The sequence below is a fragment of the Beta vulgaris genome, chromosome 6 (genome assembly GCF_026745355.1).
Source record: "Beta vulgaris subsp. vulgaris cultivar EL10 chromosome 6, EL10.2, whole genome shotgun sequence".
NCBI classification, from domain to species: domain Eukaryota; kingdom Viridiplantae; phylum Streptophyta; class Magnoliopsida; order Caryophyllales; family Amaranthaceae; genus Beta; species Beta vulgaris.
In genome coordinates, this window is record NC_079207.1 from 21592140 (window position 1) to 21604414 (window position 12275).

General features: G+C 35.2%; 1 long non-coding RNA gene across 23 annotated transcripts; it reads right to left on the bottom strand.

The window, feature by feature from the left end:
* Positions 1–379: 379 nt before the first annotated feature.
* Positions 380–7193, bottom strand: LOC104896144 (uncharacterized). Of its 23 annotated transcripts, none has more exons than XR_007275817.2 (8): positions 6955–7175; positions 6760–6830; positions 4914–6127; positions 4709–4798; positions 3607–4615; positions 1429–1705; positions 1258–1308; positions 380–1118 (listed from the first exon to the last, which is right to left on the bottom strand). It is a non-coding gene; the product is annotated as an uncharacterized LOC104896144 (long non-coding RNA). The 23 variants fall into 23 exon arrangements; XR_007275797.2 differs by having other exon boundaries at positions 380–1705; positions 3607–3705; positions 3780–3815; positions 4553–4615; positions 6955–7172; XR_007275805.2 differs by having other exon boundaries at positions 380–1705; positions 3607–3705; positions 3780–3894; positions 4553–4615; positions 6955–7172.
* Positions 7194–12275: the final 5082 nt, after the last annotated feature.

Sequence of the window (12275 nt, forward strand, 5' to 3'; positions counted from 1 at the left end):
AGTGCTCCGGTTGTATTCAAAACCGGAGCACTTGTGAATATTTATGCTCAAAATAATTCAAGTGCTCCGGTTGATAAGAAAAAACCGGAGCACTTGTGAATCAAGTGCTCCGTTTTTTCTTATCAACCGAAGCACTTGGCTATTTTTTTTTTTAAAAAAAAAACCACTGCTATGGCCAGCATGCAAGCTAGCAGAAGCCAGTAGCCATCCTCCCATCACTCCTTGTAACAACGATAGTTCCAACCTTGGTATAACAAATTCCTTCAAAGAATTACCAAGGTATCAAGTATAATTAGCCCAGGCTTAAGTATGGAGTCAGAACCTGTGCGACAAGCCTATAACTTCAATCAAAACTATTTGAGCTTTAACCCAAATAACATTGAAAACAAACACGCTTCTAATCACCAAAATTACGAATACATAATTGAAAGGGATGGAGCAAAATTCTAAACACCGTAAATGTACCCTCTTTTCCCAAAAAATTCCGAGCTGCATATATAGAGAACCAAAACCTTTTGTATCATCTCTCTCAACTGTTGTTGACTACAAGAAAAGAAACAAGATTTACTTAGCAGATGCAGCCACCTTCTTTGAACCCTCTCCGGCTTTCTTGTCTGAATCAGCAGCCTTTCGCTTGTCCTTCCTTTCTCGCTTCTTTAGACCGTGCACAAAATAGTTGCAATAGCTGAAAAGTTATTTCCATCAGAACCTTAATAAAAGGAAAGAGGCAACAACTGTCCACTTCTACATAGAAGTATTTAATAAGTACATATAGTCTAGTAAGCCATTATGATTTAGTCCATCATAATACTTACAGCTAAAGAATTCTAAATATTCTAGAATAGATATAAACCTCATGTTATATAATATTGATCAGCAAATCAACTAGTAGGATAATGAACAAATACTATGATAATGTAGCCAAATACGACAACGCCGGTGAATACCTGGTTGCAGTAACATATCTATGGTAAAACTGATGACTTCGAAGACATTAACCCCAGGATCTGACCGTGCAATGTTCCATTTGTCACCACCACACCACCTAAAGGAACCATAGTTCTACGCCCCATTTCATCAGGAGCAAGATTGATTTCACTACATCTCCAATCTGTAACCTGGTTCATTGAGATTAGATCTGATAAACTTACAAGGTGGCATGTGCATTCTAAAAGGTAGCAGATAACATTTTTGAGAGTTTAGACTGAAGTAAGATATGGCATATGTTACAAACTAGCGAGAATGGGTGATCCCAACCTTTCCACCAGCTTCATGCACACAAATCATGCCAACAGCATGGTCCCAAGCCTACTTGTTCATGGAGTTGAAGTGTCAAGCCACATAAAGAAGTTAAAAGGACTTTCCAACAAATTCCAAGATCTCACTGCAATAATAGCCTAAGTGAAAGACAAAGATACAGGCCAATACCTTCATAATAGTTTGAGCCCTTGCTCGATTTATGAAAACAAATGCTCTACCTGAAGCGACCATTAAGTACTTGCATAAACTGCCCAAGAGCAAAAAGGAAACATCGTTCATCAAATGAACCAACTAAGAGAATAAGTAAATATTGTATGCAGCAGTGACAGCCAGAGCTCCCGATTTTGCCTCTTAGATAGAGTAGGATCAGAAAAGCGTGCCCGAATAAAATGACAAGGCAGCCATCAACTACTTCAAAGAAGAAGGTTTAGCTTAGGATCAAATCCTGAAATTCATAGACGAGACAACATATTATAATAAAGCAAACATAATAAACTAACAGGTAAAAAAAAGCCTATAATATCACCGCGATTACACACTTGCTGAAAGGAATGGAGGAAGGTTTCATGCATCAAAGGTAAAACTTAAAAGATTATAAAAAAGAAAAGAGCTACCAACCATGAAGCTATTGAAAGCAGATCTAGGGAGAGAAAACCCTATTTTATATATGTAATATGGAACTAGTCCATATCAGAATGGCATCTTTCGGGAACTTAGGGAAAGTACTTCCAGAAACATTTCCCCTGTTTTATATAGAAAATTCCCAAATAACCCTTCTGGTTCCCCACAATTGGAATATAAAAGGCCATTGTGGTATCCAACTATATGCATACTGATAAATTAGGAAAACCTCAATCTAGTGATATACCCAATAAGATCAATGTTGATACTTGATCGTGAGGCTACTACTGAAGGACGAAACCCCAAAGTCACCTCAGCGTCACTGCCTCAAATTTACTTTTTCTCTCCTGGCCAAAATCAGTGATTTTTAGGCTTGAACAAGATAACCTCACACATAACTGGACCTTATAAGTCCATATTCTAGTCAATAGGTGCTATCACTGGTATCCATGGCTCAAGGAAACAGAAGAAGCGCACCATTTAAAGCCATAGCTCTCCGTCGAACTCACTATGCATTTAATGTTCTCTTGACAGTTTCCACATACTCCCATCTCATTAAACCATTCAAAGTTCCTTATAACCATTGGTTATTTTCTTAAGTCTATAGATAAACCCCTGGGAAGGATGTTGGAGTGAACATTGTAAAAGAGGACCAAAGACAAGCTATGAAGGATGTCAGAGTAAACATTGTAAGAGAGGAACAAGCACAACCTCCAGTCTGGGGGTAGTGTATCATAAAGCAATTACAAGTTACAACCATTATCTTAATTGTGTTGATTTGATTAGATAACAGACAAAATATCGAGGAAATTAAGTACCAATATATGAAGTTTGACTAAAAAGAACACAAATAAAAGGAAAATTAACATAAGAAAATGTAGTACTTTGAGGCTGATGTACTGGGTGTACACATTATACTGCTAAGGACTAATGATTTAAGATGATTTTGAAGCGAGGACTACTTAAAGAACAACGATACCCAAAAGAGTCACCACATCTTTAAGAGTCACCACATGATACACTGCCGTACTTGTAGAAATCAATAAAGATGTATGAAAATGTTGTACCCAAAAGAATTGAATAGTCCTCTTGGTTAATTTAACTGCATATTCATATACATGGAAGTAAAATTATGGAAATCTCACACATTAATAAGATAGATCTAATCAACAAGATCCCATATTGGTGAGAGCTCATACATGGTCAAAGTTTGTAACATTTAATATTAGAACAGTACGTTTTTGTGCATTAACGATGAAGCCAAAACAAACTGACATGGGCTACGTGTCGCATGTGTGCACCCCATGCCAATTGCCACTACTTCAGGTGTAATGTGTTGCTGATACTAATCACAATGGAAATAGGCCCTATATAGTATATATACTGGAGCTTGAATTATATCATCCATTGTCTAGTTTTTTTTATGGGATGCATTGTCTAATTATTATAAACAGGGACATAGCAGCTTAGAGGACTTTCCTGTTTCCCAATTACCGCATTCAGTTTCAGCAGAAAATTGGCACGAGGAAATTCGTTATTTTTGTTGGCTTAAATTTAACGGAACAAAAAATGAATTGCACTATGATTTATAAAGTAACTGAATAACTCCAAAACAAGGGGGAAAAAAAACCAATTGCATTATCAAATAAACCAGATTTAAAAACACACAACTGCTAAATGCCTAACCGCATTCAAACATCATGTTCTTATAGGAAATTTATTCACCTGGAAAATCACTGTTTAACTGTTCATAGTGATATCACGACTTGCTTTGACCGCTTTTTCTCTCTTCTCATTCTACAAAACAATTTTTGAATCCAAATTCTGCAAGCACAGGACATATCAGTTACCTCATCTATAGACAGGACATATCAGTTTTAAACAAATACATGCATTACCTTATAGCTGATCTTCTGTTTACAAACCTAGATCAACTAAATTAAACAAAAGAGGGGATGAGTCGGTCGATATCATTGAATTGATCATCATACAAGTCAAAAGGAAATCAAATTGCTGGAATGGCACGCAGGACAATTTATCATGTAAATGAAGTAGAAAAACTGACAGCACAAGATATACATAAAACCTAATGACTTTATAACTTCATTGTGGTTTCGATAGGATATAACGGCACTAATAGAGAAATCGTCAAAGATTTTCTGCAATAATACAGAAAGACAATCACAATGTAATTTCTTCAAAGTAGACAATAATAGAAAATTTTAACAGGCACCAGAATACAGAAGAATACATCCAGGTAATTTACATTACTAACAATAATTCACTCAAATTCACATTTCACTGAATGTTTTGATTAGAATTCATATCCGAACTGATCAAACACTAAAAATAACAAGAAATCGATAGAAGAGCAGAGCTGGGGTTTGACATGTGAGGAGAAACTTCATAGATACGTAGTTACCTCTAGCAACTTTGTCTAGATGACGACATCCTTTCCTTTTACATCATCCTTGAACCATCCTTTGGATGAATTTGAAAATGATGTAAGAAAGGTACACTTTTCAAGGCCAAATTTACAAATTTCCAGTTCTTTTCAGGAATATAAAATCGTTCACAGCATCCAGCTACAACCGGACATAGTAATTAAAACTAATTAAAACAAACCGATCCAAATCACAAGAATCTATTTGGAATAAAAGAACAAACTTACAGAATCAGAAGTTGACTCTTGCTTTGGAATAATTAAAGAAGTAATATGAAACACCTGATTTTTCTACACCCAGAAGAAATTTGAAGCATTTGAGAACAGCGTTTTTTATATAAATTACTTGCAAAAGGAACACATCCAGAAATCAAAAAAACATACCAGTGAACCTGCTAGAATTCCACATGTTTCAAGATTCTTTTTCGTATTTTGTTGAGCCAGTCTCAAGAAATCTTCCATCATTTTCACAGGCTGCAATAAGATAATATTCTTAGACCTAATATTTCGCTGAAAACAAAAGGAAGAATAGGAAGTCCTGAAACAAAACCAAGCAATTTGTCCATATAATTGAGTTGTTAAAACCTACAATATGCAGATCTTGAAATGAATTAGACTCTGTGTTCCATCCTGTGAAGGCTTGGCTGGTCCAGGTCTTGGATCAGCAACTTTTGACGGAGGTATAGGATGAAATGCTCGAAAAATTAACAGAAAAACGCACTAACGTAAGAAAAGAACGATGTGATGCTCAAATTAAAGAAAGTAAGACAGTTACTTCTAGTGAATTTAGGGTTTCAATTTGCAGTTACTTCCTGCTGCACTAAAGAATTCAGTAAAGTTATGACAAGTTTTAGACATAACACATAGGTCTTTATCTGTTACCCAACAATAAGATTTCCTTCTCAACATATATCACATATCATCACCAATCCACGTGTCAGCATTGCAGAATAGAAATATCAACATTCATAACTAACTCTCAAGAGAGACCAATGACATCGGGAATAGATTCAAAGATTTACAAAGCTAGTGAAATAAACCAATGCCTTTTGCCATATATTATTGTGTAGCAACAGAACGGTAGATTCAGAATAATACATATAACTCAGCATAATATAGTTGCGGGGTAGCTAGGTGCAAAAACATATACTTCCTACGGAGTAAATAGAGAAGCAGGGACTTTAGTATAAAGATTTGATCAAATTTATAGATGGAAAAAAATAATTTCCCACAAGAGTTTAGCTCAAAAAGAGTAAAAATGCAACAAATTTACAAGCTAATAACAAGTCAAAACTAAGATTAAGCATAGCCAGATGAAAAAGTTTGCAACATTAGCATTAAAAAACTTAAAAAGAACCTAATCAAGTAAGCTACTTTGAGTGAAGGACTGATGAATCAGATAGGAATATAGTACATCCATCCTTAAATAAGCCACGTTTCTATTTTGGGTCGTTTCGGAAAAAAAGAAGTCATTCTAGATAGTAAGTTGTAACTAAAACTTCTCATAGCATACTTAATGATGTTCTTACTAATAGTTTTAGTGGAATACTACCTTTTTGGTGATGTGGTGAAGATTTAATAGAAAAGAATGAAAAACTGGAAAAAGAGCAAAAGTTATGCTATGTTTCCTAAAAAATAACATCAGATCAAATGTGGTTTATTATTTAGGAACTGCAGGAGTATATTACAAAAGGCAAATGTATTACCAATTAATAATCTCATATCCGTGGGATAATGCAATTTTCTACTCTCAGATAAAAGTATTGGGAAGCCTGACAGCTAACCATTATGCGAGACTGCAACCTGCGGAATCAACACATAATATAAGCTAAATGCTCAATAGTTGGAAAAGCGAACTCTAGGTAACAAACCAAAAGCATTTCATTTCGCCATTCAAAGACAACAAGATCACATTCCATCATCTAAGCTTCTAATGTTAATAAGCAAAATATTATTTTAGAGAATAAAATTAACAGCTGAAATCAAATAACAAATCTAGCAAAAAAAACATATATTGAGCAAAAAACTTAAGAGTTGAAACCAGATAATAGATCTAGTAAAAAAATCGAAAAAACAGAGACGAGATCGAGAAAATCGATCAAGAAAGCTGACATTTACCACAAGAAAAGAAAAATCTGAAGCACAAACTCATAAATGGGAGGAAATCACATATTCTTTGGGAAATCTTAGTAATAAATCAACACAAGTGAAGAGAAATGAAGTAAAAACAAGAGGAAATCACATATCTTTGCTCATCTCTAACAATTTGTCAATTCATAACTAAAATGAAACCCTAAAACACTGAATTGTGAAGATCTTCAATACACAAAACAAAGAAACGAAAGTTATTTACAAAACTTATAACAACAGTATGATCCCAAATAATTAACTAAAGGTAATAACCGGACTATTGAAGAACGAAGTTTTGGAATCACCGGAGAGAACAACGTTGCTTCGGCGTCGACGAGTTTGTTTCCTTGTTTAGGGTTTTATCAAAGAGGGTGAACTGGAAAATGGAAAGAGGAGAATGAAAACATAAATTATCAATAAATTAAGTGCTAAAATTAAATGCTAAATTACATAAACAGCTTCCCAATGAAAACGAAATGCGAAACGAACCAATATAGAACCTTATAAATCGTGCAGTAATTTAGCAATTTCAGAGAGAAATTGTTACAAAAATTGAAAATCTAGGGTTTAAAGAGTGAGGAGAAGCCTTACGAGCTGACGAGAACGAATAGCGTGAAGAGATTTCCGAGCTAACATCGTCGCCATTGAAGGTAAAAAAGGTGCGAGAAAGCGAGAGAGGAGAGAGGGAGAGAGGAGAGAGTTAGAGAGAAGAGGAGAGTGAATAGGGATGCAAAAGGCAGCATAGCAATTCTAACAAAATGGAGGAGGCCGGTTCCATCCAACAATTGTTAATTATTAGAGCGTCCTTCAAAAAATAAACATAAGTGTAGCGCGCGAGATCCAACAATCGTGTGCATGTGCTTGGGTTGAATAACCGGAGAACTTATTCACAAGTGCTCCGGTGGAATTATCAACCGAAGCACTTGTGAATTTTTAATATTAAAATTTCACAAGTGCTTCGGTTGATTGTTCAACCCAAGCACTTGACAAGTAGCACATGGAGTTTTTTCCACTAGTGGGGTTACCAATTTTAATTTCATAAACCTTGCTAACATACTTTGTTGTAATCTAAATGGTTAAGCTACAACGCCTAATAAATTCAGACGAAAAGCAATAAATAGAACAAGATGCAATAATTAATCTATTAATTATAGCCAAACATTCCCATTCACATCACCAACTTTAAAAATAAGTTTTACAACACATATGAGGATAATCCAAGTTGGACAACTAAAGTGAAAACACAAAGAATATTACCTCCATGAGTTCTTGCTTCAATTTAAGATATAGCGAACTTGGGGCTAGTACATGTTCTAGATCCAGTGAACTAAACTATAATCCCAGAGTGGGGTTGACTTGGCTAAGACTAGGCTACGCTAGAAAAAAGTAATTAACAAGTTGTTGTGTGTTGTGTTGATTCTCCTCTGCTTGATGATCATTCTTATATTTATAAACCAATGCGCTACGTAACTTTCATGCATCTTTGGAGGGAAATGATTTGAATCATCTTTGATTCAAATCCTAATCGTTTTTTGACGCTAAGTATTATATTCCTTTAATTAATTATCCCCTTGTCCTTCGACCTTCCTTGGCCTTCATCTCCTTAAGACCTTAATTGACTTTGACCTTCATTGACTTTCTTTCACGGGCTTTATGTTATGACTGGGCTTTCATGTTAGAATAGAGATTAAACCTTTTGAGGTCTAATACAATGTACAATAATAAATATTATCAATCATCTAAAAATGATAGTAACACACATATAATATATTTTACTTTTTAGGTTCTATGAGTTAAGATGGAGAAATTCTACATTTGCTAATCCAAAATTTTATCCCTAATATTTTTTTCTCTTCGTATTTTATAGCTTATTTAGTTTTATCTTTGGTAATCCATCTGTAGTTTTATATTTTTCTTACTTGGAATCTTGATACTATATATTCTCAATCAAAGAAAATCTTTTTAATGCTTCTCAATATATAAGAAATAATATAGTCACATGGGGTCTTGTTTGATTCGTCTCAATGAGTAATTTATTAATATTCAATCATATATTACTAATATGTAGTAAAAGATTTTTAAGATCAAAAAGTGTACTGGCAAAAGCGTAAAATGAAAGTATGAATTATATAAAACTACAGAGGGAGTATATCTTTACTCTGTTGTTATATCTAAGGTGCCTTCTTACTAAAAGGAAATAACATTGAAGTACTTAAAAAAGGTAATACTTTTTCCAACTATTTTTAATTAAAAATTTATTTAGTTACTAAAAAAATACGGATTGTGGATCAATTTTTTAGTCCCATATAGTTCATGTTTAATGCCAGAGGACTTCGAAATTATCCGAGACAACATTGGTTTATTTATTTATTTACTTTTCTATCTTTTGGCACAATATTTTTTTCATTAGCTTCTAGGACGCATACACTAGAAAAACTTGGGCTATCTACGATAAATGCTAATGCAGAGCCTGATAATCCATTTCAATTGTTACTTTATATAACCATATATATTATTCCCTCCGTCTTTATTAGTTTACCCGTATTTTTTTTAGGTGTCACTTATTAGTTTACCTATTTTTTTGTTTCTATTTTTGAAATGTGACCACCAACTTTCCATCATACATACATTTAATTTTAATATAAAATAATAATTTCTCTTTCTTTCTATGTCTCCAACAATATTTCTCCTAAAACTCTGTACCAAAAAAAAAAAAACAGATAAACTAATAAAGACCAGAAGGAGTATTAAATAATGTGTGATGATTGGGTCCGTTTTCACGAATGATCTCGATCCACCATGTGCTGTATATGCTATTTTCCTGGAAAAAAATCCTTTATCTCTTGACAATTACTGTGATGATTGGGTCCGTTGGTTTGATCATATGGGTAGTTTTGGAGTTCAATTCTAATAAAAAATCTACTAATCTAAGGTGAATTAAGATTAACTAGATTTAGCGTGCGAAAATTAATTCTAGTTAGAACATGACAGCAGATTTTTCATAAAGGGAGATTGAAATCCATATCTTTGTTTTTTTTCTTCGGCATTGAATCCATATTCCAAATGGTATAATTGTAACACAGAATACCCTGGCACCCGTAAAGTTATTTCATCTTTTCTCAGCCTATATATTTGTAATTCGTGACATCCTTGTAAACCGAATTCCTCTCTCTACTACTCTGGTTCATTATTTATCTCTGATCCCAAAAAAAACCACAAATCTCTTCTTTATTACTAAATACATTAACAATAGTATTACAAATAAAATTCTCTTCCAAAATATAAGAAATAAAATAATGTCACAGACAATAAAAATATGCCACAGCAGGTGCATAATTAGCACTCGCATATACCATAAAACATGCTGGACAACAACATCAGCACCAATTCTCTTAAATATGTTCAGTTGTATTATGATTCCTTCAAAAAATTGAAATTTGTTTTCCTAAAAAAAATTGAATTTCAATTCCCTCAATAGATTGAATTTTGATTTATCCTCATACATTATGAAGAAATAAATCTACTTTAATTATTTAGTTTTTTTTCAATTATTAGCCAGTCAATTTTTTTTACCATTTTTGTCATACAACCTCATGCATCTCTATAGAAGCATTTTTTTCAAGAAATAATACAATTGATAAAATTAATCATCCGAAGTATAAATTGATCCTCATACTTGGATTACAAACACATTAGAAAGTAAGATACCTTATGAATGTGATTTTGTGGTTTATTTTTTCTCCTCTTTGTTTGTTCAATTACACTGCTGCCATTAAGTTTGATAATAATTATGTTACGTAGTGTTAAACTCGTAAAACAGTACTAATATTCCCAACAGTAGGTTCTATAATAGGAGACTTGTGCTACAACACCTGGACCCAAACCCGAGCCTGAGCTCCGCCTTCGGACCTGCAAAGAAGAAACCACCCTGGAGGTTTGGGTGGTGTTTCCCTCTCCGAATATTAAGTCAGGTATTAGGAGTAGAAAGGAAAATTTTAGAGAGAGAAAGTAGAGAGAGAATTTACGGCAGAATAACAGTGCACTGTCCTGAAAAACTTACATTTCTCCTGATTTCAGGGACTATTTATAGTGTCTGAAGTAATTATGTACCTTGAGTCACCCTAATTTGGGAGCACCTAATTGGTTGAGCAATAGTTTTATGACACGTGGCAAGCATTGTTTGGAGAGTACACATCATCCCTTTTTCAATAATGCCTTTTGTAGATGTTGAGCCTAAGTACCAATTAGGCTAAATAGGAGGGCTAGTACAACTCTTTTATTCAGAAAAGTGTACTTTAGGGCATACACCTTTTTAGATCTTGTACTTTCTGCAGCAGTGAAGGAACACGTGTAGGGGCTGGATGAAGCCACATGTCCTATTTTTAGCCGTTGATCTTTAGGCTACAACATTTACCCTTAAAAGAGATTTTTTTACCATTAGGCGCCAAGACGGTTGGAATTATCTTTTAACCAAAGAGAAATGCCCTAACCTTTTCAATGTGGAGAAGGCGCCAAATTGCCGGTCTCTACAAGTCAACCCAGAGGGGATTTTTGAATACAACGGTTATCTTTACCGGAAGGGGAGGTCATTTTTACCACCCGATAAATACAGGCCCTCGTCCTTTCTGAATTCATTTTCACACCTTGAGAGAATTTTTCTAGAGCGAGAGACTTTGCCGAACTTTTTACTGAACTTTAAGATAGAGATAGAGCATCCGTCCAAGCTATTTCAACAGGTATCCCTTTTCTTCTTTTGATTCTCAATTTTTTTTTCTTTCATTCTTTTTTAAGAAAAATTGATTTGTCATCTTCATCGAACAATCCCGGCTGCTTAAGGGTTGGCATTAACCCTAGAACAGAGAGCCTTCCATCTTCAGCACATTCTAGATTTGGGCCTATTCTGGTCGGACATGCATTTTATTTTATGGACATAGACGATAAAGTCAGTTGACCCAGTCTTTACCTGTGCAGGTTAATCTGGCGCGCGTCAAGCAAACTGTCCGGGAAAGGCCTGGCGGTGGACGAGACCAATGAGTCAGAGGCTTCATCTGACCCGTCCAACGATTCGGACGAGCCTTCTACCACCTCTTCTGAGATAAGACGCCACCTAGGTCCTCTATCAGACCCTAGGTTTATTCTGGCTAACAATAGTTGGTTAGGACGAGTAGGTTTAGACTCAGGCATTTCTCTTCGGCAATACCTATGTCGGGGTATTCCTTGGTTCTGCCAGGCAAGGAGGATACTATCGTTAATGCCCCGTCTGGCCACTTCGCTGTTTATCGGCTGGCTCTGGACGTCGGGTTACGATTTCCCTTGCACCCATTTATAAGCCGCCTTCTTCACCACTAAAACCTCGACCACAATCAACTAGCCCCTAACTCTTGGCAGAACATACTTACGTTCTTGGCCATCTGTGAGTTAAAGGGTGTTAACCCTTCTTTAGCTGCCTTTACTTAGATACATTATGTATCTAAGGTCCCTAAAACGGCAGACGGAGTTTGGTTTAGCGTCTGCAACCGTCATGGCTACCTGACGTCTTGGGATAAAACTTCAAAAATGCACGCATGGAAGGCGGAGTTTTTATTCATCCAGTCGCTATTTTAGCCCGGCTCTGACTAATATAGGATGAACAACTTCCTTCATAGAGCTGAAGGATGACTCAGCGGAGGAAATGATGGAATATTTCAGGATTGCGGAGTATTCCACTCCAAACAAATCGTCCTTTAAGGGTCCGTCTAACTGGATTCTTTTTAAGGAGATGTTCTATAATGATAACTTTATGGTTGCCGCAGTCTTGCGGCAGTCTGGGGATAAAGGTATA